The 27,030-nt window shown below is 44.0% G+C and overlaps 24 non-coding genes across 24 annotated transcripts; all 24 read right to left on the bottom strand.

Moving 5' to 3' along the window:
- Positions 1–907: 907 nt before the first annotated feature.
- On the bottom strand, positions 908–980 carry trnav-cac (transfer RNA valine (anticodon CAC)). The gene has a single exon. It is a non-coding gene; the product is annotated as a tRNA-Val (tRNA).
- A 222-nt stretch (positions 981–1,202) lies between these two features.
- On the bottom strand, positions 1,203–1,275 carry trnav-aac (transfer RNA valine (anticodon AAC)). Its single transcript has one exon. It is a non-coding gene; the product is annotated as a tRNA-Val (tRNA).
- Positions 1,276–2,307: 1,032 nt separating this feature from the next.
- Positions 2,308–2,380, bottom strand: trnav-cac (transfer RNA valine (anticodon CAC)). Its single transcript has one exon. It is a non-coding gene; the product is annotated as a tRNA-Val (tRNA).
- Positions 2,381–2,594: 214 nt separating this feature from the next.
- On the bottom strand, positions 2,595–2,667 carry trnav-aac (transfer RNA valine (anticodon AAC)). Its single transcript has one exon. It is a non-coding gene; the product is annotated as a tRNA-Val (tRNA).
- A 1,059-nt stretch (positions 2,668–3,726) lies between these two features.
- On the bottom strand, positions 3,727–3,799 carry trnav-cac (transfer RNA valine (anticodon CAC)). Its single transcript has one exon. It is a non-coding gene; the product is annotated as a tRNA-Val (tRNA).
- A 214-nt stretch (positions 3,800–4,013) lies between these two features.
- Positions 4,014–4,086, bottom strand: trnav-cac (transfer RNA valine (anticodon CAC)). Its single transcript has one exon. It is a non-coding gene; the product is annotated as a tRNA-Val (tRNA).
- A 214-nt stretch (positions 4,087–4,300) lies between these two features.
- trnav-aac (transfer RNA valine (anticodon AAC)) lies at positions 4,301–4,373 on the bottom strand. The gene has a single exon. It is a non-coding gene; the product is annotated as a tRNA-Val (tRNA).
- A 1,896-nt stretch (positions 4,374–6,269) lies between these two features.
- On the bottom strand, positions 6,270–6,342 carry trnav-cac (transfer RNA valine (anticodon CAC)). Its single transcript has one exon. It is a non-coding gene; the product is annotated as a tRNA-Val (tRNA).
- Positions 6,343–7,401: 1,059 nt separating this feature from the next.
- trnav-cac (transfer RNA valine (anticodon CAC)) lies at positions 7,402–7,474 on the bottom strand. The gene has a single exon. It is a non-coding gene; the product is annotated as a tRNA-Val (tRNA).
- Positions 7,475–7,696: 222 nt separating this feature from the next.
- Positions 7,697–7,769, bottom strand: trnav-aac (transfer RNA valine (anticodon AAC)). Its single transcript has one exon. It is a non-coding gene; the product is annotated as a tRNA-Val (tRNA).
- A 1,032-nt stretch (positions 7,770–8,801) lies between these two features.
- trnav-cac (transfer RNA valine (anticodon CAC)) lies at positions 8,802–8,874 on the bottom strand. The gene has a single exon. It is a non-coding gene; the product is annotated as a tRNA-Val (tRNA).
- Positions 8,875–10,468: 1,594 nt separating this feature from the next.
- Positions 10,469–10,541, bottom strand: trnav-cac (transfer RNA valine (anticodon CAC)). The gene has a single exon. It is a non-coding gene; the product is annotated as a tRNA-Val (tRNA).
- Positions 10,542–11,600: 1,059 nt separating this feature from the next.
- trnav-cac (transfer RNA valine (anticodon CAC)) lies at positions 11,601–11,673 on the bottom strand. The gene has a single exon. It is a non-coding gene; the product is annotated as a tRNA-Val (tRNA).
- Positions 11,674–11,895: 222 nt separating this feature from the next.
- Positions 11,896–11,968, bottom strand: trnav-cac (transfer RNA valine (anticodon CAC)). The gene has a single exon. It is a non-coding gene; the product is annotated as a tRNA-Val (tRNA).
- A 1,049-nt stretch (positions 11,969–13,017) lies between these two features.
- trnav-cac (transfer RNA valine (anticodon CAC)) lies at positions 13,018–13,090 on the bottom strand. The gene has a single exon. It is a non-coding gene; the product is annotated as a tRNA-Val (tRNA).
- Positions 13,091–13,304: 214 nt separating this feature from the next.
- trnav-cac (transfer RNA valine (anticodon CAC)) lies at positions 13,305–13,377 on the bottom strand. The gene has a single exon. It is a non-coding gene; the product is annotated as a tRNA-Val (tRNA).
- A 214-nt stretch (positions 13,378–13,591) lies between these two features.
- trnav-aac (transfer RNA valine (anticodon AAC)) lies at positions 13,592–13,663 on the bottom strand. The gene has a single exon. It is a non-coding gene; the product is annotated as a tRNA-Val (tRNA).
- A 1,895-nt stretch (positions 13,664–15,558) lies between these two features.
- trnav-cac (transfer RNA valine (anticodon CAC)) lies at positions 15,559–15,631 on the bottom strand. Its single transcript has one exon. It is a non-coding gene; the product is annotated as a tRNA-Val (tRNA).
- A 1,059-nt stretch (positions 15,632–16,690) lies between these two features.
- trnav-cac (transfer RNA valine (anticodon CAC)) lies at positions 16,691–16,763 on the bottom strand. The gene has a single exon. It is a non-coding gene; the product is annotated as a tRNA-Val (tRNA).
- Positions 16,764–16,977: 214 nt separating this feature from the next.
- On the bottom strand, positions 16,978–17,050 carry trnav-aac (transfer RNA valine (anticodon AAC)). Its single transcript has one exon. It is a non-coding gene; the product is annotated as a tRNA-Val (tRNA).
- A 4,210-nt stretch (positions 17,051–21,260) lies between these two features.
- trnav-cac (transfer RNA valine (anticodon CAC)) lies at positions 21,261–21,333 on the bottom strand. Its single transcript has one exon. It is a non-coding gene; the product is annotated as a tRNA-Val (tRNA).
- A 222-nt stretch (positions 21,334–21,555) lies between these two features.
- Positions 21,556–21,628, bottom strand: trnav-aac (transfer RNA valine (anticodon AAC)). Its single transcript has one exon. It is a non-coding gene; the product is annotated as a tRNA-Val (tRNA).
- Positions 21,629–22,687: 1,059 nt separating this feature from the next.
- Positions 22,688–22,760, bottom strand: trnav-cac (transfer RNA valine (anticodon CAC)). Its single transcript has one exon. It is a non-coding gene; the product is annotated as a tRNA-Val (tRNA).
- Positions 22,761–22,974: 214 nt separating this feature from the next.
- On the bottom strand, positions 22,975–23,047 carry trnav-aac (transfer RNA valine (anticodon AAC)). The gene has a single exon. It is a non-coding gene; the product is annotated as a tRNA-Val (tRNA).
- Between the last annotated feature and the right edge of the window lie 3,983 nt (positions 23,048–27,030).

Below are 27,030 nucleotides of genomic sequence, written 5' to 3'. Positions count from 1 at the left end.
ATCGGTCCAACGCTATGCCAGTGCAGTGTGGAGAGGAGATTGAAGCTCTTGTAATTGACATCCTACGGCTGCTGCTGCAAGTGCAGCTATTTATCATGGGAGAAATTCTCTATTTCGATTAATAGTATGTGGTCGGCTTGTCCAAACTAAGGCTGTTTAGAAATTGGTTCTTAACTTTCTTCAGTAGTCTCGCATAACCCTTTTTCGACATGCTGTTTGCCATATCGCGTGCACCAAGAATAGGGAATGCAATGCAAGAAAGGGACTCCTCAACAGATAGTCAAAACTGAAATTGAACGACGACTATTGCAACTTTAGCCAGTAATCATTCCACTGCAATTGCACTGTATACATGCCGGACATTCAAATGCACTATACTGTTTACATGCTGCTTTTTTTGTACCTTTGGCACACTTGACTGTACTGTACTGTAAAATAGTATACAATAAGTTTACTGGTCGGCACTATCTTAGGTTTTTTGTCCTGTCCTGTGTTATTTTGTGTTGTCCGTCTACACTGTCTGTCTGTACTGTTTTTCATCTGCACTGTTTACACTAGGTTGAACTCGATGCACTTTACATAGTTTGTGTTGTTTTGTAGCACCTTGGTTCTGGAGGAACGTTATCTCGTTTCTACTGTGTACTGTGTACCACTGTGTATAGTAGAAATGACAATAAAAGCCACTTGACTTGACTTGACTTGACTTGACTTAATCGTCCGCTCTGTCAAAGACACACAGCCTTTATTCAGCGACTACCCTGGCGTAATCTTTTGTTTTTTTGTCTCTTTTGTCTATTTGTGCCATTCTGTGATTTCAGGTTGTTTTACTGAGCAAGCATTCGTAAGAACTTAGTCAACCCACTGACACAGCTTGAGTGTGCATGTCATCTTAAAATAACAACAATAGTGTTTCTGCCTGGTTTTGAACCAGGGACCTTTCGCGTGTGAGGCCAACGTGATAACCGCTACACCACAGAAACCGGCCACTTTGACAAACTTCTTCAGAGCGTAGCTTCCCAGCAAAGTGAATAAAACAGTCGCGGAAGATTACTTCTAAGGGGCTTTGGGATGACAAGATCTTTATGGAACTTTGTAGTACTAAAACCAAAAGTGTTGCCTTTCGCATTGTTAGAACTGAGACAACCCCTTTTACAAGACACTCCAACCAGGCTGACTGTGCAGATAATAATGGACAGCAACAGTGTTTCTGCCTGGTTTCGAACCAGGGACCTTTCGCGTGTTAGGCGAATGTGATAACCACTACACTACAGAAACTGGCCACGTAGGGTGTCAATTCCAGAGGGTAGCATCTAACCACAAAGCGACACATCATCATGCAAGGTCGACTCTAAGAGGTTTTCAAACCTCCTAGTGCACAATAGGTACTTTCTCAGCTTAATGGGGACCATGCTCATATGTAGAGGCTGATCGGTCCAACGCTATGCCAGTGCAGTGTGGAGAGGAGATTGAGACTCTTGTAATTGACATCCTAGGGCTGCTGCTGCAAGTGCAGCTATTTATCGTGGTCGTGGTCGGCTTGTCCAAACAAAGGCTGTTTAGAAATTGGTTCTTAACTTTCTTCAGTAGTCTCGCATAACCCTTTTTCGACATGCTGTTTGCCATATCGCGTGCACCAAGAATAGGGAATGCAATGCAGGAAAGGGACTCCTCAACAGATAGTCAAAACTGAAATTGAACGACGACTATTGCAACTTTAGCCAGTAATCATTCCACTGCAATTGAACTGTATACATGCCGGACATTCAAATGCACTATACTGTTTACATGCTGCTTTTTTTGTACCTTTGGGACACTTGACTGTACTGTACTGTAAAATAGTATACAATAGGTTTACTGGTCGGCACTATCTTAGGTTTTTTGTCCTGTCCTGTGTTATTTTGTGTTGTCCGTCTACACTGTCTGTCTGTACTGTTTTTCATCTGCACTGTTTACACTAGGTTGAACTCGATGCACTTTACATAGTTTGTGCTGTTTTGTAGCACCTTGGTTCTGGAGGAACGTTATCTCGTTTCTACTGTGTACTGTGTACCACTGTGTATAGTAGAAATGACAATAAAAGCCACTTGACTTGACTTGACTTGACTTGACTTAATCGTCCGCTCTGTCAAAGACACACAGCCTTTATTCAGCGACTACCCTGGCGTAATCTTTTGTTTTTTTGTCTCTTTTGTCTATTTGTGCCATTCTGTGATTTCAGGTTGTTTTACTGAGCAAGCATTCGTAAGAACTTAGTCAACCCACTGACACAGCTTGAGTGTGCATGTCATCTTAAAATAACAACAAGAGTGTTTCTGCCTGGTTTCGAACCAGGGACCTTTCGCGTGTGAGGCAAACGTGATAACCGCTACACCACAGAAACCGGCCACTTTGACAATCTTCTTCAGAGCGTAGCTTCCCAGCAAAGTGAATAAAACAGTCGCGGAAGATTACTCCTAAGGGGCTTTGGGATGAGAATATCTTTATGGAACTTTGTAGTACTAAAACCAGAAGTGTTGCCTTTCTCATTGTTAGAACTGCGACAACCCCTTTTACAAGACACTCCAACCAGGCTGACTGTGCACTGACAGCAACAGTGTTTCTGCCTGGTTTCGAACCAGGGACCTTTCGCGTGTTAGGCGAATGTGATAACCACTACACTACAGAAACTGGCCACGTAGGGTGTCAATTCCAGAGGCTAGCATCTAACCACAAAGCGACACATCATCATGCAAGGTCAACTCTAAGGGGCTTTCAAACCTCCTAGTGCACATTAGGTACTTTCTCAGCTTAATGGGGACCATGCTCATATGTAGAGGCTGATCGGTCCAACGCTATGCCAGTGCAGTGTGGAGAGGAGATTGAAGCTCTTGTAATTGACATCCTAGGGCTGCTGCTGCAAGTGCAGCTATTTATCATGGGAGAAATTCTCAATTTCGATTAATAGTATGTGGTCGGCTTGTCCAAACTAAGGCTGTTTAGAAATTGGTTCTTAACTTTCTTCAGTAGTCTCGCATAACCCTTTTTCGACATGCTGTTTGCCATATCGCGTGCACCAAGAATAGGGAATGCAATGCAAGAAAGGGACTCCTCAACAGATAGTCAAAACTGAAATTGAACGACGACTATTGCAACTTTAGCCAGTAATCATTCCACTGCAATTGCACTGTATACATGCCGGACATTCAAATGCACTATACTGTTTACATGCTGCTTTTTTTGTACCTTTGGCACACTTGACTGTACTGTACTGTAAAATAGTATACAATAGGTTTACTGGTCGGCACTATCTTAAGTTTTTTGTCCTGTCCTGTGTTATTTTGTGTTGTCCGTCTACACTGTCTGTCTGTACTGTTTTTCATCTGCACTGTTTACACTAGGTTGAACTCGATGCACTTTACATAGTTTGTGTTGTTTTGTAGCACCTTGGTTCTGGAGGAACGTTATCTCGTTTCTACTGTGTACTGTGTACCACTGTGTATAGTAGAAATGACAATAAAAGCCACTTGACTTGACTTGACTTGACTTGACTTAATCGTACGCTCTGTCAAAGACACACAGCCTTTATTCAGCGACTACCCTGGCATAATCTTTTGTTTTTTTGTCTCTTTTGTCTATTTGTGCCATTCTGTGATTTCAGGTTGTTTTACTGAGCAAGCATTCGTAAGAAATTAGTCAACCCACTGACACAGCTTGAGTGTGCATGTCATCTTAAAATAACAACAATAGTGTTTCTGCCTGGTTTCGAACCAGTGACCTTTCGCGTGTGAGGCGAACGTGATAACCGCTACACCACAGAAACCGGCCACTTTGACAAACTTCTTCAGAGCGTAGCTTCCCAGCAAAGTGAATAAAACAGTCGCGGAAGATTACTTCTAAGGGGCTTTGGGATGACAAGATCTTTATGGAACTTTGTAGTACTAAAACCAAAAGTGTTGCCTTTCGCATTGTTAGAACTGAGACAACCCCTTTTACAAGACACTCCAACCAGGCTGACTGTGCACTGACAGCAACCGTGTTTCTGCCTGGTTTCGAACCAGGGACCTTTCGCGTGTGAGGCAAACGTGATAACCGCTACACCACAGAAACCAGCCACTTTGACAAACTTCTTCAGAGCGTAGCTTCCCAGCAAAGTGAATAAAACAGTCGCGAAAGATTACTTCTAAGGGGCTTTGGGATGACAAGATCTTTATGGAACTTTGTAGTACTAAAACCAAAAGTGTTGCCTTTCGCATTGTTAGAACTGAGACAACCCCTTTTACAAGACACTCTAACCAGGCTGACTGTGCACTGACAGCAACAGTGTTTCTGCCTGGTTTCGAACCAGGGACCTTTCGCGTGTTAGGCGAATGTGATAACCACTACACTACAGAAACTGGCCACGTAGGGTGTCAATTCCAGAGGGTAGCATCTAACCACAAAGCGACACATCATCATGCAAGGTCGACTCTAAGGGGCTTTCAAACCTCCTAGTGCACATTAGGTACTTTCTCAGCTTAATGGGGACCATGCTCATATGTAGAGGCTGATCGGTCCAACGCTATGCCAGTGCAGTGTGGAGAGGAGATTGAAGCTCTTGTAATTGACATCCTAGGGCTGCTTCTGCAAGCGCAGCTATTTATCATGGGAGAAAGTCTCAATTTCGATTAATAGTATGTGGTCGGCTTGTCAAAACTAAGGCTGTTTAGAAATTGGTTCTTAACTTTCTTCAGTAGTCTCGCATAACCCTTTTTCGACATGCTGTTTGCCATATCGCGTGCACCAAGAATGTTGGGTTCTAATAACCACAACAGCGCTGATTACACCAGAAAGTACAGTTCTACAACAGTGAAATAAACACAGAAGTCGACTTTGTCTTTTACTTGCTGCAAGGGGAGCCGGCGGGTCTCAGTGACAGTTGCACTCACCCGAACACAGCCACTCCAAAGAGTATCTCCTTGCAAGCTCTTTTTATTGTAAACAGGACAGAACAGAGAAGGGTATGCCTTCACGTGATTGGACATTTCATGCATACATTACTTTTCTTTAAGTCAAACCATCTGGTTACTGAACAACCAGATATTCTCACCCAAGAAGGAATGTGGACACATGATGTATGTCCTGCTCTACAGGTCCTAAACTAGAAGATTCACAGAACAGGATGCACCTCCTGCTCTGTCCCAAGGGTAAACTAAATTAAGAAAGAATGTAGCGTAGAATACATACATCACACCAAGTTGACCATGTGAGTCCTGTGACCTACCACTCTTCACATAATGATAACAACACAAAGAATATAATATAGAATATAATAGAAAATATAACAAACTCCAACAAAGAATAGGGCATGCAATGCAGGAAAGCGACTCCTCTACAGATAGTCAACACTGAAATTGAACGACGACTATTGCAACTTTAGCCAGTAATCATTCCACTGCAATTGCACTTTATACATGCCGGACATTCAAATGCAGTATACTGTTTACATGCTGCTTTTTTTGCACCTTTGGCACACTTGACTGTACTGTACTGTAAAATAGTACACAATAGGTTTACTGGTCGGCACTGTCTTAGGTTTTGTGTCCTGTCCTGTGTTATTTTGTGTTGTCCATCTACACTGTCTGTCATTACTGTTTTTCATCTGCACTGTTTGCACTAGGTTGAACTCGATGCACTTTACATAGCTTGTGTTGTTTTGTAGCACCTTGGTTCTGGAGGAACGTTATCTCGTTTCTACTTTGTACTGTGTACCACTGTGTATAGTAGAAATGACAATAAAAGCCACTTGACTTGACTTGACTTAATCGTCCGCTCTGTCAAAGACACACAGCCTTTATTCAGCGACTACCCTGGCGTAATCTTTTGATTTTTTTGTCTCTTTTGTCTATTTGTGCCATTCTGTGATTTCAGGTTGTTTTACTGAGCAAGCATTCGTAAGAACTTAGTCAACCCACTGACACAGCTTGAGTGTGCATGTCATCTTAAAATAACAACAAGAGTGTTTCTGCCTGGTTTCGAACCTGGGACCTTTCGCGTGTGAGGCGACGTGATAACCGCTACACCACAGAAACCGGCCACTTTGACAAACTTCTTCAGAGCGTAGCTTCCCAGCAAAGTAAATAAAACAGTCATGGAAGATTACTCCTAAGGGGCTTTGGGATGAGAAGATCTTTATGGAACTTTGTAGTACTAAAACCAAAAGTGTTGCCTTTCTCATTGTTAGAACTGAGACAACCCCTTTTACAAGACACTCCAACCAGGCTGACTGTGCAGATAATAATAGACAGCAACCGTGTTTCTGCCTGGTTTCGAACCAGGGACCTTTCGCGTGTGAGGCGAACGTGATAACCGCTACACCACAGAAACCGGCCACGTAGGGTGTCAATTCCAGAGGGTAGCATCTAACCACAAAGCGACACATCATCATGCAAGGTCGACTCTAAGGGGCTTTCAAACCTCCTAGTGCACAATAGGTACTTTCTCAGCTTAATGGGGACCATGCTCATATGTAGAGGCTGATCGGTCCAACGCTATGCCAGTGCAGTGTGGAGAGGAGATTGAAGCTCTTGTAATTGACATCCTAGGGCTGCTTCTGCAAGCGCAGCTATTTATCATGGGAGAAAGTCTCAATTTCGATTAATAGTATGTGGTCGGCTTGTCCAAACAAAGGCTGTTTAGAAATTGGTTCTTAACTTTCTTCAGTAGTCTCGCATAACCCTTTTTCGACATGCTGTTTGCCATATCGCGTGCACCAAGAATAGGGAATGCAATGCAGGAAAGGGACTCCTCAACAGATAGTCAAAACTGAAATTGAACGACGACTATTGCAACTTTAGCCAGTAATCATTCCACTGCAATTGAACTGTATACATGCCGGACATTCAAATGCACTATACTGTTTACATGCTGCTTTTTTTGTACCTTTGGCACACTTGACTGTACTGTACTGTAAAATAGTATACAATAAGTTTACTGGTCGGCACTATCTTAGGTTTTTTGTCCTGTCCTGTGTTATTTTGTGTTGTCCGTCTACACTGTCTGTCTGTACTGTTTTTCATCTGCACTGTTTACACTAGGTTGAACTCGATGCACTTTACATAGTTTGTGTTGTTTTGTAGCACCTTGGTTCTGGAGGAACGTTATCTCGTTTCTACTGTGTACTGTGTACCACTGTGTATAGTAGAAATGACAATAAAAGCCACTTGACTTGACTTGACTTGACTTGACTTAATCGTCCGCTCTGTCAAAGACACACAGCCTTTATTCAGCGACTACCCTGGCGTAATCTTTTGTTTTTTTGTCTCTTTTGTCTATTTGTGCCATTCTGTGATTTCAGGTTGTTTTACTGAGCAAGCATTCGTAAGAACTTAGTCAACCCACTGACACAGCTTGAGTGTGCATGTCATCTTAAAATAACAACAATAGTGTTTCTGCCTGGTTTTGAACCAGGGACCTTTCGCGTGTGAGGCCAACGTGATAACCGCTACACCACAGAAACCGGCCACTTTGACAAACTTCTTCAGAGCGTAGCTTCCCAGCAAAGTGAATAAAACAGTCGCGGAAGATTACTTCTAAGGGGCTTTGGGATGACAAGATCTTTATGGAACTTTGTAGTACTAAAACCAAAAGTGTTGCCTTTCGCATTGTTAGAACTGAGACAACCTCTTTTACAAGACACTCCAACCAGGCTGACTGTGCAGATAATAATGGACAGCAACAGTGTTTCTGCCTGGTTTCGAACCAGGGACCTTTCGCGTGTTAGGCGAATGTGATAACCACTACACTACAGAAACTGGCCACGTAGGGTGTCAATTCCAGAGGGTAGCATCTAACCACAAAGCGACACATCATCATGCAAGGTCGACTCTAAGAGGTTTTCAAACCTCCTAGTGCACAATAGGTACTTTCTCAGCTTAATGGGGACCATGCTCATATGTAGAGGCTGATCGGTCCAACGCTATGCCAGTGCAGTGTGGAGAGGAGATTGAGACTCTTGTAATTGACATCCTAGGGCTGCTGCTGCAAGTGCAGCTATTTATCGTGGTCGTGGTCGGCTTGTCCAAACAAAGGCTGTTTAGAAATTGGTTCTTAACTTTCTTCAGTAGTCTCGCATAACCCTTTTTCGACATGCTGTTTGCCATATCGCGTGCACCAAGAATAGGGAATGCAATGCAGGAAAGGGACTCCTCAACAGATAGTCAAAACTGAAATTGAACGACGACTATTGCAACTTTAGCCAGTAATCATTCCACTGCAATTGAACTGTATACATGCCGGACATTCAAATGCACTATACTGTTTACATGCTGCTTTTTTTGTACCTTTGGCACACTTGACTGTACTGTACTGTAAAATAGTATACAATAGGTTTACTGGTCGGCACTATCTTAGGTTTTTTGTCCTGTCCTGTGTTATTTTGTGTTGTCCGTCTACACTGTCTGTCTGTACTGTTTTTCATCTGCACTGTTTACACTAGGTTGAACTCGATGCACTTTACATAGTTTGTGCTGTTTTGTAGCACCTTGGTTCTGGAGGAACGTTATCTCGTTTCTACTGTGTACTGTGTACCACTGTGTATAGTAGAAATGACAATAAAAGCCACTTGACTTGACTTGACTTGACTTGACTTAATCGTCCGCTCTGTCAAAGACACACAGCCTTTATTCAGCGACTACCCAGGCGTAATCTTTTGTTTTTTTGTCTCTTTTGTCTATTTGTGCCATTCTGTGATTTCAGGTTGTTTTACTGAGCAAGCATTCGTAAGAACTTAGTCAACCCACTGACACAGCTTGAGTGTGCATGTCATCTTAAAATAACAACAAGAGTGTTTCTGCCTGGTTTCGAACCAGGGACCTTTCGCGTGTGAGGCAAACGTGATAACCGCTACACCACAGAAACCGGCCACTTTGACAAACTTCTTCAGAGCGTAGCTTCCCAGCAAAGTGAATAAAACAGTCGCGGAAGATTACTTCTAAGGGGCTTTGGGATGACAAGATCTTTATGGAACTTTGTAGTACTAAAACCAAAAGTGTTGCCTTTCGCATTGTTAGAACTGAGACAACCCCTTTTACAAGACACTCCAACCAGGCTGACTGTGCAGATAATAATTGACAGCAACAGTGTTTCTGCCTGGTTTCGAACCAGGGACCTTTCGCGTGTTAGGCGATTCCAGAGGGTAGTATCTAACCACAAAGCGACACATCATCATGCAAGGTCGACTCTAAGGGGCTTTCAAACCTCCTAGTGCACAATAGGTACTTTCTCAGCTTAATGGGGACCATATGCTCATATGTAGAGGCTGATCGGTCCAACACTATGCCAGTGCAGTGTGGAGAGGAGATTGAAGCTCTTGTAATTGACATCCTAGGGCTGCTTCTGCAAGCGCAGCTATTTATCATGGGAGAAAGTCTCAATTTCGATTAATAGTATGTGGTCGGCTTGTCCAAACTAAGGCTGTTTAGAAATTGGTTCTTAACTTTCTTCAGTAGTCTCGCATAACCCTTTTTCGACATGCTGTTTGCCATATCGCGTGCACCAAGAATAGGGCATGCAATGCAGGAAAGGGACTCCTCAACAGATAGTCAACACTGAAATTGAACGACCACTATTGCAACTTTAGCCAGTAATCATTCCACTGCAATTGCACTTTATACATGCCGGACATTCAAATGCAGTATACTGTTTACATGCTGCTTTTTTTGCACCTTTGGCACACTTGACTGTACTGTACTGTAAAATAGTACACAATAGGTTTACTGGTCGGCACTGTCTTAGGTTTTGTGTCCTGTCCTGTGTTATTTTGTGTTGTCCATCTACACTGTCTGTCATTACTGTTTTTCATCTGCACTGTTTGCACTAGGTTGAACTCGATGCACTTTACATAGCTTGTGTTGTTTTGTAGCACCTTGGTTCTGGAGGAACGTTATCTCGTTTCTACTGTGTACTGTGTACCACTGTGTATAATAGAAATGACAATAAAAGCCACTTGAATTGACTTGACTTAATCGTCCGCTCTGTCAAAGACACACAGCCTTTATTCAGCGACTACCTTGGCGTAATCTTTTGTTTTTTTGTCTCTTTTGTCTATTTGTGCCATTCTGTGATTTCAGGTTGTTTTACTGAGCAAGCATTCGTAAGAACTTAGTCAACCCACTGACACAGCTTGAGTGTGCATGTCATCTTAAAATAACAACAATAGTGTTTCTGCCTGGTTTCGAACCTGGGACCTTTCGCGTGTGAGGCAACGTGATAACCGCTACACCACAGAAACCGGCCACTTTGACAAACTTCTTCAGAGCGTAGCTTCCCAGCAAAGTGAATAAAACAGTCACGGAAGATTACTCCTAAGGGGCTTTGGGATGAGAAGATCTTTATGGAACTTTGTAGTACTAAAACCAAAAGTGTTGCCTTTCTCATTGTTAGAACTGAGACAACCCCTTTTACAAGACACTCCAACCAGGCTGACTGTGCAGATAATAATAGACAGCAACCGTGTTTCTGCCTGGTTTCGAACCAGGGACCTTTCGCGTGTGAGGCAAACGTGATAACCGCTACACCACAGAAACCGGCCACGTAGGGTGTCAATTCCAGAGGGTAGCATCTAACCACAAAGCGACACATCATCATGCAAGGTCGACTCTAAGGGGATTTCAAACCTCCTAGTGCACAATAGGTACTTTCTCAGCTTAATGGGGACCATGCTCATATGTAGAGGCTGATCGGTCCAACGCTATGCCAGTGCAGTGTGGAGAGGAGATTGAAGCTCTTGTAATTGACATCCTAGGGCTGCTGCTGCAAGTGCAGCTATTTATCATGGGAGAAATTCTCTATTTCGATTAATAGTATGTGGTCGGCTTGTCCAAACTAAGGCTGTTTAGAAATTGGTTCTTAACTTTCTTCAGTAGTCTCGCATAACCCTTTTTCGACATGCTGTTTGCCATATCGCGTGCACCAAGAATAGGGAATGCAATGCAGGAAAGGGACTCCTCAACAGATAGTCAAAACTGAAATTGAACGACGACTATTGCAACTTTAGCCAGTAATCATTCCACTGCAATTGCACTGTATACATGCCGGACATTCAAATGCACTATACTGTTTACATGCTGCTTTTGTTGTACCTTTGGCACACTTGACTGTACTGTACTGTAAAATAGTATACAATAGGTTTACTGGTCGGCACTATCTTAGGTTTTTTGTCCTGTCCTGTGTTATTTTGTGTTGTCCGTCTACACTGTCTGTCTGTACTGTTTTTCATCTGCACTGTTTACACTAGGTTGAACTCGATGCACTTTACATAGTTTGTGTTGTTTTGTAGCACCTTGGTTCTGGAGGAACGTTATCTCGTTTCTACTGTGTACTGTGTACCACTGTGTATAGTAGAAATGACAATAAAAGCCACTTGACTTGACTTGACTTGACTTGACTTAATCGTGCGCTCTGTCAAAAACACACAGCCTTTATTCAGCGACTACCCTGGCGTAATCTTTTGTTTTTTTGTCTCTTTTGTCTATTTGTACCATTCTGTGATTTCAGTTTGTTTTACTGAGCAAGCATTCGTAAGAAATTGGTCAACCCACTGACACAGCTTGAGTGTGCATGTCATCTTAAAATAACAACAATAGTGTTTCTGCCTGGTTTCGAACCAGGGACCTTTCGCATGTGAGGCGAACGTGATAACCGCTACACCACAGAAACCGGCCACTTTCACAAACTTCTTCAGAGCGTAGCTTCCCAGCAAAGTGAATAAAACAGTCGCGGAAGATTACTTCTAAGGGGCTTTGGGATGACAAGATCTTTATGGAACTTTGTAGTACTAAAACCAAAAGTGTTGCCTTTCGCATTGTTAGAACTGAGACAACCCCTTTTACAAGACACTCCAACCAGGCTGACTGTGCAGATAGTAATAGACAGCAACCGTGTTTCTGCCTGGTTTCGAACCAGGGACCTTTCGCGTGTGAGGCGAACGTGATAACCGCTACACCACAGAAACCGGCCACGTAGGGTGTCAATTCCAGAGGGTAGCATCTAACCACAAAGCGACACATCATCATGCAAGGTCGACTCTAAGGGGCTTTCAAACCTCCTAGTGCACAATAGGTACTTTCTCAGCTTAATGGGGACCATGCTCATATGTAGAGGCTGATCGGTCCAACGCTATGCCAGTGCAGTGTGGAGAGGAGATTGAAGCTCTTGTAATTGACATCCTAGGGCTGCTGCTGCAAGTGCAGCTATTTATCATGGGAGAAATTCTCTATTTCGATTAATAGTATGTGGTCGGCTTGTCCAAACTAAGGCTGTTTAGAAATTGGTTCTTAACTTTCTTCAGTAGTCTCGCATAACCCTTTTTCGACATGCTGTTTGCCATATCGCGTGCACCAAGAATAGGGAATGCAATGCAGGAAAGGGACTCCTCAACAGATAGTCAAAACTGAAATTGAACGACGACTATTGCAACTTTAGCCAGTAATCATTCCACTGCAATTGCACTGTATACATGCCGGACATTCAAATGCACTATACTGTTTACATGCTGCTTTTTTTGTACCTTTGGCACACTTGACTGTACTGTACTGTAAAATAGTATACAATAGGTTTACTGGTCGGCACTGTCTTAGGTTTTTTGTCCTGTCCTGTGTTATTTTGTGTTGTCCGTCTACACTGTCTGTCTGTACTGTTTTTCATCTGCACTGTTTACACTAGGTTGAACTCGATGCACTTTACATAGTTTGTGTTGTTTTGTAGCACCTTGGTTCTGGAGGAACGTTATCTCGTTTCTACTGTGTACTGTGTACCACTGTGTATAGTAGAAATGACAATAAAAGCCACTTGACTTGACTTGACTGAATCGTCCGCTCTGTCAAAGACACACAGCCTTTATTCAGCGACTACCCTGGCGTAATCTTTTGTTTTTTTGTCTCTTTTGTCTATTTGTGCCATTCTGTGATTTCAGGTTGTTTTACTGAGCAAGCATTAGTAAGAACTTAGTCAACCCACTGACACAGCTTGAGTGTGCATGTCATCTTAAAATAACAACAATAGTGTTTCTGCCTGGTTTCGAACCAGGGACCTTTCGCGTGTGAGGCGAACGTGATAACCGCTACACCACAGAAACCGGCCACTTTGACAAACTTCTTCAGAGCGTAGCTTCCCAGCAAAGTGAATAAAACAGTCGCGGAAGATTACTTCTAAGGGGCTTTGGGATGACAAGATCTTTATGGAACTTTGTAGTACTAAAACCAAAAGTGTTGCCTTTCGCATTGTTAGAACTGAGACAACCCCTTTTACAAGACACTCCAACCAGGCTGACTGTGCACTGACAGCAACAGTGTTTCTGCCTGGTTTCGAACCAGGGACCTTTCGCGTGTGAGGCAAACGTGATAACCACTACACCACAGAAACCAGCCACTTTGACAAACTTCTTCAGAGCGTAGCTTCCCAGCAAAGTGAATAAAACAGTCGCGAAAGATTACTTCTAAGGGGCTTTGGGATGACAAGATCTTTATGGAACTTTGTAGTACTAAAACCAAAAGTGTTGCCTTTCGCATTGTTAGAACTGAGACAACCCCTTTTACAAGACACTCTAACCAGGCTGACTGTGCACTGACAGCAACAGTGTTTCTGCTGGTTTCGAACCAGGGACCTTTCGCGTGTTAGGCGAATGTGATAACCACTACACTACAGAAACTGGCCACGTAGGGTGTCAATTCCAGAGGGTAGCATCTAACCACAAAGCGACACATCATCATGCAAGGTCGACTCTAAGGGGCTTTCAAACCTCCTAGTGCACATTAGGTACTTTCTCAGCTTAATGGGGACCATGCTCATATGTAGAGGCTGATCGGTCCAACGCTATGCCAGTGCAGTGTGGAGAGGAGATTGAAGCTCTTGTAATTGACATCCTAGGGCTGCTTCTGCAAGCGCAGCTATTTATCATGGGAGAAAGTCTCAATTTCGATTAATAGTATGTGGTCGGCTTGTCAAAACTAAGGCTGTTTAGAAATTGGTTCTTAACTTTCTTCAGTAGTCTCGCATAACCCTTTTTCGACATGCTGTTTGCCATATCGCGTGCACCAAGAATGTTGGGTTCTAATAACCACAACAGCGCTGATTACACCAGAAAGTACAGTTCTACAACAGTGAAATAAACACAGAAGTCGACTTTGTCTTTTACTTGCTGCAAGGGGAGCCGGCGGGTCTCAGTGACAGTTGCACTCACCCGAACACAGCCACTCCAAAGAGTATCTCCTTGCAAGCTCTTTTTATTGTAAACAGGACAGAACAGAGAAGGGTATGCCTTCACGTGATTGGACATTTCATGCATACATTACTTTTCTTTAAGTCAAACCATCTGGTTACTGAACAACCAGATATTCTCACCCAAGAAGGAATGTGGACACATGATGTATGTCCTGCTCTACAGGTCCTAAACTAGAAGATTCACAGAACAGGATGCACCTCCTGCTCTGTCCCAAGGGTAAACTAAATTAAGAAAGAATGTAGCGTAGAATACATACATCACACCAAGTTGACCATGTGAGTCCTGTGACCTACCACTCTTCACATAATGATAACAACACAAAGAATATAATATAGAATATAATAGAAAATATAACAAACTCCAACAAAGAATAGGGCATGCAATGCAGGAAAGCGACTTCTCTACAGATAGTCAACACTGAAATTGAACGACGACTATTGCAACTTTAGCCAGTAATCATTCCACTGCAATTGCACTTTATACATGCCGGACATTCAAATGCAGTATACTGTTTACATGCTGCTTTTTTTGCACCTTTGGCACACTTGACTGTACTGTACTGTAAAATAGTACACAATAGGTTTACTGGTCGGCACTGTCTTAGGTTTTGTGTCCTGTCCTGTGTTATTTTGTGTTGTCCATCTACACTGTCTGTCATTACTGTTTTTCATCTGCACTGTTTGCACTACGTTGAACTCGATGCACTTTACATAGCTTGTGTTGTTTTGTAGCACCTTGGTTCTGGAGGAACGTTATCTCGTTTCTACTGTGTACTGTGTACCACTGTGTATAGTAGAAATGACAATAAAAGCCACTTGACTTGACTTGACTTAATCGTCCGCTCTGTCAAAGACACACAGCCTTTATTCAGCGACTACCCTGGCGTAATCTTTTGTTTTTTTGTCTCTTTTGTCTATTTGTGCCATTCTGTGATTTCAGGTTGTTTTACTGAGCAAGCATTCGTAAGAACTTAGTCAACCCACTGACACAGCTTGAGTGTGCATGTCATCTTAAAATAACAACAAGAGTGTTTCTGCCTGGTTTCGAACCTGGGACCTTTCGCGTGTGAGGCGACGTGATAACCGCTACACCACAGAAACCGGCCACTTTGACAAACTTCTTCAGAGCGTAGCTTCCCAGCAAAGTAAATAAAACAGTCATGGAAGATTACTCCTAAGGGGCTTTGGGATGAGAAGATCTTTATGGAACTTTGTAGTACTAAAACCAAAAGTGTTGCCTTTCTCATTGTTAGAACTGAGACAACCCCTTTTACAAGACACTCCAACCAGGCTGACTGTGCAGATAATAATAGACAGCAACCGTGTTTCTGCCTGGTTTCGAACCAGGGACCTTTCGCGTGTGAGGCGAACGTGATAACCGCTACACCACAGAAACCGGCCACGTAGGGTGTCAATTCCAGAGGGTAGCATCTAACCACAAAGCGACACATCATCATGCAAGGTCGACTCTAAGGGGCTTTCAAACCTCCTAGTGCACAATAGGTACTTTCTCAGCTTAATGGGGACCATGCTCATATGTAGAGGCTGATCGGTCCAACGCTATGCCAGTGCAGTGTGGAGAGGAGATTGAAGCTCTTGTAATTGACATCCTACGGCTGCTGCTGCAAGTGCAGCTATTTATCATGGGAGAAATTCTCTATTTCGATTAATAGTATGTGGTCGGCTTGTCCAAACTAAGGCTGTTTAGAAATTGGTTCTTAACTTTCTTCAGTAGTCTCGCATAACCCTTTTTCGACATGCTGTTTGCCATATCGCGTGCACCAAGAATAGGGAATGCAATGCAGGAAAGGGACTCCTCAACAGATAGTCAAAACTGAAATTGAACGACGACTATTGCAACTTTAGCCAGTAATCATTCCACTGCAATTGCACTGTATACATGCCGGACATTCAAATGCACTATACTGTTTACATGCTGCTTTTGTTGTACCTTTGGCACACTTGACTGTACTGTACTGTAAAATAGTATACAATAGGTTTACTGGTCGGCACTATCTTAGGTTTTTTGTCCTGTCCTGTGTTATTTTGTGTTGTCCGTCTACACTGTCTGTCTGTACTGTTTTTCATCTGCACTGTTTACACTAGGTTGAACTCGATGCACTTTACATAGTTTGTGTTGTTTTGTAGCACCTTGGTTCTGGAGGAACATTATCTCGTTTCTACTGTGTACTGTGTACCACTGTGTATAGTAGAAATGACAATAAAAGCCACTTGACTTGACTTGACTTGACTTGACTTAATCGTCCGCTCTGTCAAAGACACACAGCCTTTATTCAGCGACTACCCTGGCGTAATCTTTTGTTTTTTTGTCTCTTTTGTCTATTTGTGCCATTCTGTGATTTCAGGTTGTTTTACTGAGCAAGCATTCGTAAGAACTTAGTCAACCCACTGACACAGCTTGAGTGTGCATGTCATCTTAAAATAACAACAAGAGTGTTTCTGCCTGGTTTCGAACCAGGGACCTTTCGCGTGTGAGGCGAGCGTGATAACCGCTACACCACAGAAACCGGCCACTTTGACAAACTTCTTCAGAGCGTAGCTTCCCAGCAAAGTGAATAAAACAGTCGCGGAAGATTACTTCAAAGGGGCTTTGGGATGACAAGATCTTTATGGAACTTTGTAGTACTAAAACCAAAAGTGTTGCCTTTCGCATTGTTAGAACTGAGACAACCCCTTTTACAAGACACTCCAACCAGGCTGACTGTGCACTGACAGCAACAGTGTTTCTGCCTGGTTTCGAACCAGGGACCTTTCGCGTGTTAGGCGAATGTGATAACCACTACACTACAGAAACTGGCCACGTAGGGTGTCAATTCCAGAGGGTAGCATCTAACCACAAAGCGACACATCATCATGCAAGGTCGACTCTAAGAGGTTTTCAAACCTCCTAGTGCACAATAGGTACTTTCTCAGCTTAATGGGGACCATGCTCATATGTAGAGGCTGATCGGTCCAACGCTATGCCAGTGCAGTGTGGAGAGGAGATTGAAGCTCTTGTAATTGACATCCTAGGGCTGCTGCTGCAAGTGCAGCTATTTATCATGGGAGAAATTCTCTATTTCGATTAATAGTATGTGGTCGGCTTGTCCAAACTAAGGCTGTTTAGAAATTGGTTCTTAACTTTCTTCAGTCTTCTTTTCCTTTCGGCTGCTCCCTTTCAGGGGTCGCCACAGCGAATCATGTGCCTCCATCTAACTCTGTCCTCTGCATCCTCTTCTCTCACACCAACTAACTTCATGTCCTCCCTCACTACATCCATAAATCTCCTCTTTGGTCTTCCTCTCGACCTCCTGCCTGGCAGCTCCAACCTCAGCATCCTTCTACCGATATATTCACAGTTTCTCCTCTGAACATGTCCAAACCACCTCAATCTGGCCTCTCTGACTTTATCTCCAAAACATCTAACATGAGCTGTCCCTCTGATGTACTCATTCCTGATCCTGTCCATCCTCGTCACTCCCAAAGAGAACCTCAACATCTTAAGCTCTGCAACCTCCAGCTCTGCCTCCTGTCTTTTCTTCAGTGCAACAGTCTCTAAGCCGAACAACATTGCTGGTCTCACCACCGTCTTGAACACCTTTCCTTTCATTCTCGCTGATACTCTTTTATCACACAACACACCTGACACTTTTCTCCACCCGTTCCAACCTGCCTGCACTCGCCTCTTCACCTCTTTTCCACACTCACCGTTGCTCTGAACCGTTGACCCTAAATACTTAAAGTCCTGCGCCTTCTTCACCTCTGCTCCCTGTAACCTCACCGTTCCACCTGGGTCCCTCTCATTCACACACATGTATTCTGTCTTGCTGCGGCTAAGCTTCATTCCTCTGTTTTCCAGAGCAGACCTCCACTTCTCTAGATTTTCCTCCACCTGCTCCCTGCTCTCACTACAAATAACAATGTCATCTGCAAACATCATAGTCCAGGGAGATTCTTGTCTAACCTCATCTGTCAGTCTGTCCATCACCAGAGCAAACAAGAAGGGGCTCAAAGCCGATCCTTGATGCAGACCCACCTCCACCTTGAACTCCTCTGTCACACCTACAGCACACCTCACCACTGTCTTACAGCTCTCATACATGTCCTGCACCACTCTAACATACTTCTCTGCCACTCCAGACGTCCTCATACAATACCACAGCTCCTCTCTCGGCACCCTGTCATACGCTTTTTCTAAATCTACGAAGACACAATGCAACTCCCTATGACCCTCTCTGTACTTCTCCATCAGCGTCCTCAAAGCAAATACTGCATCTGTTGTACTCTTTCTAGGCATGAAACCATATTGCTGCTCACAAATGTTCACCTCTGCCCTTAGCCGAGCTTCCACTACTCTTTCCCACAACTTCATTGTGTGACTCATCAGCTTTATTCCTCTGTAGTTGCCACAGCTCTGCGCATCTCCCTTGTTCTTAAAAATTGGTACCAGTACACTTTTCCTCCAGTCCTCTGGCATCCTCTCACTCTCCAAGATCTTGTTAAACAAACTAGTCAAAAACTCTACTGCCACCTCTCCTAGACACTTCCATACCTCCACAGGTATGTCATCAGGACCAACTGCCTTTCCACTCTTCATCCTCTTCAATGTCCTCCTCACTTCACTCTTACTAATCTTTGCTACTTCCTGCTTCACAACAGTCACCTCTTCTACTCTTCGTTCCCTTTCATTTTCCTCGTTCATCAACTCTTCAAAGTACTCCTTCCATCTTCCCATCACACTACTGGCACCTGTCAATACATTTCCATCCTTATCTTTAATCACCCTAACCTGCTGCACATCCTTTCCATCTCTATCTCTTTGTCTGGCCAACCTGTACAAATCCACCTCTCCCTCTTTAGTGTCCAACCTAGCATACAAGTCCTCATATGCTCTTTGTTTGGCCTTTGCCACCTCTATCTTCACCTTACGCTGTATCTCCCTGTACTCCTGTCTACTCTCTTCAGTCCTCTCAGTGTCCCACTTCTTCTTAGCTAACCTCTTTCTCTGTATACACTCCTGAACTGCCTCGTTCCACCACCAAGTCTCCTTGTCCGCTTTCATCTTTCCAGATGACACACCGAGTACCCTCCTACCTGTCTCCCTGATCAAATTAGCTGTAGTAGTCCAGTCATCTGGAAGCACCTCCAAACCACCCAGAGTCTGTCTCAGCTCCTCCCTGAAAACTAAACGACATTCTTCCTTTTTCAACTTCCACCACTTCGTCCTCTGCTCTGCCTTAATCCTCCTTATCTTCCTCACCACCAGCATCATTTTGCACACCACCATCCTGTGTTGTCTGGCTACACTCTCCCCTACCAATGCTTTACAGTCACTGATCTCTTTCAGATTACAACGTCTACATAAGATGTAGTCTACCTGAGTGCTTCTCCCTCCGCTCTTGTACGTCACCCTATGTTCCTGCCTCTTCTGAAAGAAAGTGTTTACTACAGCCATTTCCATTCTCTTTGCAAAGTCAACCACCATCTGACCTTCTGCGTTCCTGTCCTGAACACCAAACCTGCCCATAACAGTCTCATCACCTCTGTTCCCTTCACCTACATGCCCATTGAAATCTGCACCAATGACAACTCTCTCACCTCTGGGGATGCTCTGCATCACTTCATCTAACTCACTCCAGAATTTCTCCTTCTCATCTAACTCACATCCTACCTGTGGGGCATAACCACTCACAACATTGAACATCACCCCTTCAACTTCCAGCTTCAGGCTCATCAACCTGTCTGATACTCTTTTCACCTCTAGAACATTCCTCACAAAATCCTCTTTCAATATAACTCCTACTCCATTTCTCTTCCTATCTGACCCATGGTAAAACAACTTGAACCCTGCTCCTAAGCTTCTAGCCTTGCTACCTTTCCACCTGGTCTCCTGGACACACAGTATGTCCACCTTCCTTCTCTGCATCATGTCGATCAACTCCCTAGCCTTCCCTGTCATAGTACCAACATTCAAAGTCCCTACTGTCAGTCCTACATTCTTAGCTTTCCTCTTCTCTCTCTGCCTACGAACACACCTTCCTCCTCTTCTTCTTCGTCTTCGACCAACAGTAGTCCAATTTCCACCGGTACCCTGTAGGTCAACAGCACCGGTGGCGGTCGTTGTTGACCCGGGCCCCGACCGATAAGGTATGGAAGCCTTTGTCACGATTCGCATGTTTGATTTGGCATGTGTTTTACGTCGGATGCCCTTCCTGCCACAACCCTCTGCATTTATCCAGACTTGGGACTGGCACAAGAAGACACTGGCTTGTGCCCCCTTGCGGTTACATTTCTTAACTTTCTTCAGTAGTCTCGCATAACCCTTTTTCGACATGCTGTTTGCCATATCGCGTGCACCAAGAATAGAGAATGCAATGCAGGAAAGGGACTCCTCAACAGATAGTCAAAACTGAAATTGAACGACGACTATTGCAACTTTAGCCAGTAATCATTCGACTGCAATTGCACTGTATACATGCCGGACATTCAAATGCACTATACTGTTTACATGCTGCTTTTTTTGTACCTTTGGCACACTTGACTGTACTGTACTGTAAAATAGTATACAATAGGTTTACTGGTCGGCACTATCTTAGGTTTTTTGTCCTGTCCTGTGTTATTTTGTGTTGTCCGTCTACACTGTCTGTCTGTACTGTTTTTCATCTGCACTGTTTACACTAGGTTGAACTCGATGCACTTTACATAGTTTGTGTTGTTTTGTAGCACCTTGGTTCTGGAGGAACGTTATCTCGGTTCTACTGTGTACTGTGTACCACTGTGTATAGTAGAAATGACAATAAAAGCCACTTGACTTGACTTGACTTGACTTAATCGTCCGCTCTGTCAAAGACACACAGCCTTTATTCAGCGACTACCCTGGCGTAATCTTTTGTTTTTTTGTCTCTTTTGTCTATTTGTGCCATTCTGTGATTTCAGGTTGTTTTACTGAGCAAGCATTCGTAAGAACTTAGTCAACCCACTGACACAGCTTGAGTGTGCATGTCATCTTAAAATAACAACAAGAGTGTTTCTGCCTGGTTTCGAACCAGGGACCTTTCGCGTGTGAGGCGAACGTGATAACCGCTACACCACAGAAACCGGCCACTTTGACAAACTTCTTCAGAGCGTAGCTTCCCAGCAAAGTGAATAAAACAGTCGCGGAAGATTACTCCTAAGGGGCTTTGGGATGAGAAGATCTTTATGGAACTTTGTAGTACTAAAACCAAAAGTGTTGCCTTTCTCATTGTTAGAACTGAGACAACCCCTTTTACAAGACACTCCAACTAGGCTGACTGTGCAGATAATAATCGACAGCAACCGTGTTTCTGCCTGGTTTCGAACCAGGGACCTCTCGCGTGTTAGGCGAGTGTGATAACCACTACACTACAGAAACTGGCCACGTAGGGTGTCAATTCCAGAGGGTAGCATCTCATCACAAAGCGACACATCATCATGCAAGGTCGAGTCTAAGGGGCTTTCAAACCTCCTAGTGCACAATAGGTACTTTCTCAGCTTAATGGGGACCATGCTCATATGTAGAGGCTGATCGGTCCAACGCTATGCCAGTGCAGTGTGGAGAGGAGATTGAAGCTCTTGTAATTGACATCCTAGGGCTGCTGCTGCAAGTGCAGCTAATTGTCATGGGAGAAATTCTCTATTTCGATTAATAGTATGTGGTCGGCTTGTCCAAACTAAGGCTGTTTAGAAATTGGTTCTTAACTTTCTTCAGTAGTCTCGCATAACCCTTTTTCGACATGCTGTTTGCCATATCGCGTGCACCAAGAATAGGGAATGCAATGCAGGAAAGGGACTCCTCAACAGATAGTCAAAACTGAAATTGAACGACGACTATTGCAACTTTAGCCAGTAATCATTCCACTGCAATTGCACTGTATACATGCCGGACATTCAAATGCACTATACTGTTTACATGCTGCTTTTGTTGTACCTTTGGCACACTTGACTGTACTGTACTGTAAAATAGTATACAATAGGTTTACTGGTCGGCACTATCTTAGGTTTTTTGTCCTGTCCTGTGTTATTTTGTGTTGTCCGTCTACACTGTCTGTCTGTACTGTTTTTCATCTGCACTGTTTACACTAGGTTGAACTCGATGCACTTTACATAGTTTGTGTTGTTTTGTAGCACCTTGGTTCTGGAGGAACATTATCTCGTTTCTACTGTGTACTGTGTACCACTGTGTATAGTAGAAATGACAATAAAAGCCACTTGACTTGACTTGACTTGACTTGACTTAATCGTCCGCTCTGTCAAAGACACACAGCCTTTATTCAGCGACTACCCTGGCGTAATCTTTTGTTTTTTTGTCTCTTTTGTCTATTTGTGCCATTCTGTGATTTCAGGTTGTTTTACTGAGCAAGCATTCGTAAGAACTTAGTCAACCCACTGACACAGCTTGAGTGTGCATGTCATCTTAAAATAACAACAAGAGTGTTTCTGCCTGGTTTCGAACCAGGGACCTTTCGCGTGTGAGGCGAGCGTGATAACCGCTACACCACAGAAACCGGCCACTTTGACAAACTTCTTCAGAGCGTAGCTTCCCAGCAAAGTGAATAAAACAGTCGCGGAAGATTACTTCAAAGGGGCTTTGGGATGACAAGATCTTTATGGAACTTTGTAGTACTAAAACCAAAAGTGTTGCCTTTCGCATTGTTAGAACTGAGACAACCCCTTTTACAAGACACTCCAACCAGGCTGACTGTGCACTGACAGCAACAGTGTTTCTGCCTGGTTTCGAACCAGGGACCTTTCGCGTGTTAGGCGAATGTGATAACCACTACACTACAGAAACTGGCCACGTAGGGTGTCAATTCCAGAGGGTAGCATCTAACCACAAAGCGACACATCATCATGCAAGGTCGACTCTAAGAGGTTTTCAAACCTCCTAGTGCACAATAGGTACTTTCTCAGCTTAATGGGGACCATGCTCATATGTAGAGGCTGATCGGTCCAACGCTATGCCAGTGCAGTGTGGAGAGGAGATTGAAGCTCTTGTAATTGACATCCTAGGGCTGCTGCTGCAAGTGCAGCTATTTATCATGGGAGAAATTCTCTATTTCGATTAATAGTATGTGGTCGGCTTGTCCAAACTAAGGCTGTTTAGAAATTGGTTCTTAACTTTCTTCAGTCTTCTTTTCCTTTCGGCTGCTCCCTTTCAGGGGTCGCCACAGCGAATCATGTGCCTCCATCTAACTCTGTCCTCTGCATCCTCTTCTCTCACACCAACTAACTTCATGTCCTCCCTCACTACATCCATAAATCTCCTCTTTGGTCTTCCTCTCGACCTCCTGCCTGGCAGCTCCAACCTCAGCATCCTTCTACCGATATATTCACAGTTTCTCCTCTGAACATGTCCAAACCACCTCAATCTGGCCTCTCTGACTTTATCTCCAAAACATCTAACATGAGCTGTCCCTCTGATGTACTCATTCCTGATCCTGTCCATCCTCGTCACTCCCAAAGAGAACCTCAACATCTTAAGCTCTGCAACCTCCAGCTCTGCCTCCTGTCTTTTCTTCAGTGCAACAGTCTCTAAGCCGAACAACATTGCTGGTCTCACCACCGTCTTGAACACCTTTCCTTTCATTCTCGCTGATACTCTTTTATCACACAACACACCTGACACTTTTCTCCACCCGTTCCAACCTGCCTGCACTCGCCTCTTCACCTCTTTTCCACACTCACCGTTGCTCTGAACCGTTGACCCTAAATACTTAAAGTCCTGCGCCTTCTTCACCTCTGCTCCCTGTAACCTCACCGTTCCACCTGGGTCCCTCTCATTCACACACATGTATTCTGTCTTGCTGCGGCTAAGCTTCATTCCTCTGTTTTCCAGAGCAGACCTCCACTTCTCTAGATTTTCCTCCACCTGCTCCCTGCTCTCACTACAAATAACAATGTCATCTGCAAACATCATAGTCCAGGGAGATTCTTGTCTAACCTCATCTGTCAGTCTGTCCATCACCAGAGCAAACAAGAAGGGGCTCAAAGCCGATCCTTGATGCAGACCCACCTCCACCTTGAACTCCTCTGTCACACCTACAGCACACCTCACCACTGTCTTACAGCTCTCATACATGTCCTGCACCACTCTAACATACTTCTCTGCCACTCCAGACGTCCTCATACAATACCACAGCTCCTCTCTCGGCACCCTGTCATACGCTTTTTCTAAATCTACGAAGACACAATGCAACTCCCTATGACCCTCTCTGTACTTCTCCATCAGCGTCCTCAAAGCAAATACTGCATCTGTTGTACTCTTTCTAGGCATGAAACCATATTGCTGCTCACAAATGTTCACCTCTGCCCTTAGCCGAGCTTCCACTACTCTTTCCCACAACTTCATTGTGTGACTCATCAGCTTTATTCCTCTGTAGTTGCCACAGCTCTGCGCATCTCCCTTGTTCTTAAAAATTGGTACCAGTACACTTTTCCTCCAGTCCTCTGGCATCCTCTCACTCTCCAAGATCTTGTTAAACAAACTAGTCAAAAACTCTACTGCCACCTCTCCTAGACACTTCCATACCTCCACAGGTATGTCATCAGGACCAACTGCCTTTCCACTCTTCATCCTCTTCAATGTCCTCCTCACTTCACTCTTACTAATCTTTGCTACTTCCTGCTTCACAACAGTCACCTCTTCTACTCTTCGTTCCCTTTCATTTTCCTCGTTCATCAACTCTTCAAAGTACTCCTTCCATCTTCCCATCACACTACTGGCACCTGTCAATACATTTCCATCCTTATCTTTAATCACCCTAACCTGCTGCACATCCTTTCCATCTCTATCTCTTTGTCTGGCCAACCTGTACAAATCCACCTCTCCCTCTTTAGTGTCCAACCTAGCATACAAGTCCTCATATGCTCTTTGTTTGGCCTTTGCCACCTCTATCTTCACCTTACGCTGTATCTCCCTGTACTCCTGTCTACTCTCTTCAGTCCTCTCAGTGTCCCACTTCTTCTTAGCTAACCTCTTTCTCTGTATACACTCCTGAACTGCCTCGTTCCACCACCAAGTCTCCTTGTCCGCTTTCATCTTTCCAGATGACACACCGAGTACCCTCCTACCTGTCTCCCTGATCAAATTAGCTGTAGTAGTCCAGTCATCTGGAAGCACCTCCAAACCACCCAGAGTCTGTCTCAGCTCCTCCCTGAAAACTAAACGACATTCTTCCTTTTTCAACTTCCACCACTTCGTCCTCTGCTCTGCCTTAATCCTCCTTATCTTCCTCACCACCAGCATCATTTTGCACACCACCATCCTGTGTTGTCTGGCTACACTCTCCCCTACCAATGCTTTACAGTCACTGATCTCTTTCAGATTACAACGTCTACATAAGATGTAGTCTACCTGAGTGCTTCTCCCTCCGCTCTTGTACGTCACCCTATGTTCCTGCCTCTTCTGAAAGAAAGTGTTTACTACAGCCATTTCCATTCTCTTTGCAAAGTCAACCACCATCTGACCTTCTGCGTTCCTGTCCTGAACACCAAACCTGCCCATAACAGTCTCATCACCTCTGTTCCCTTCACCTACATGCCCATTGAAATCTGCACCAATGACAACTCTCTCACCTCTGGGGATGCTCTGCATCACTTCATCTAACTCACTCCAGAATTTCTCCTTCTCATCTAACTCACATCCTACCTGTGGGGCATAACCACTCACAACATTGAACATCACCCCTTCAACTTCCAGCTTCAGGCTCATCAACCTGTCTGATACTCTTTTCACCTCTAGAACATTCCTCACAAAATCCTCTTTCAATATAACTCCTACTCCATTTCTCTTCCTATCTGACCCATGGTAAAACAACTTGAACCCTGCTCCTAAGCTTCTAGCCTTGCTACCTTTCCACCTGGTCTCCTGGACACACAGTATGTCCACCTTCCTTCTCTGCATCATGTCGATCAACTCCCTAGCCTTCCCTGTCATAGTACCAACATTCAAAGTCCCTACTGTCAGTCCTACATTCTTAGCTTTCCTCTTCTCTCTCTGCCTACGAACACACCTTCCTCCTCTTCTTCTTCGTCTTCGACCAACAGTAGTCCAATTTCCACCGGTACCCTGTAGGTCAACAGCACCGGTGGCGGTCGTTGTTGACCCGGGCCCCGACCGATAAGGTATGGAAGCCTTTGTCACGATTCGCATGTTTGATTTGGCATGTGTTTTACGTCGGATGCCCTTCCTGCCACAACCCTCTGCATTTATCCAGACTTGGGACTGGCACAAGAAGACACTGGCTTGTGCCCCCTTGCGGTTACATTTCTTAACTTTCTTCAGTAGTCTCGCATAACCCTTTTTCGACATGCTGTTTGCCATATCGCGTGCACCAAGAATAGAGAATGCAATGCAGGAAAGGGACTCCTCAACAGATAGTCAAAACTGAAATTGAACGACGACTATTGCAACTTTAGCCAGTAATCATTCGACTGCAATTGCACTGTATACATGCCGGACATTCAAATGCACTATACTGTTTACATGCTGCTTTTTTTGTACCTTTGGCACACTTGACTGTACTGTACTGTAAAATAGTATACAATAGGTTTACTGGTCGGCACTATCTTAGGTTTTTTGTCCTGTCCTGTGTTATTTTGTGTTGTCCGTCTACACTGTCTGTCTGTACTGTTTTTCATCTGCACTGTTTACACTAGGTTGAACTCGATGCACTTTACATAGTTTGTGTTGTTTTGTAGCACCTTGGTTCTGGAGGAACGTTATCTCGGTTCTACTGTGTACTGTGTACCACTGTGTATAGTAGAAATGACAAT

Source organism: Channa argus, unplaced genomic scaffold (genome assembly GCF_033026475.1).
Source record: "Channa argus isolate prfri unplaced genomic scaffold, Channa argus male v1.0 Contig067, whole genome shotgun sequence".
NCBI classification, from domain to species: Eukaryota; Metazoa; Chordata; class Actinopteri; order Anabantiformes; family Channidae; genus Channa; species Channa argus.
This window is presented reverse-complemented; position numbering and strand designations above follow the sequence as displayed.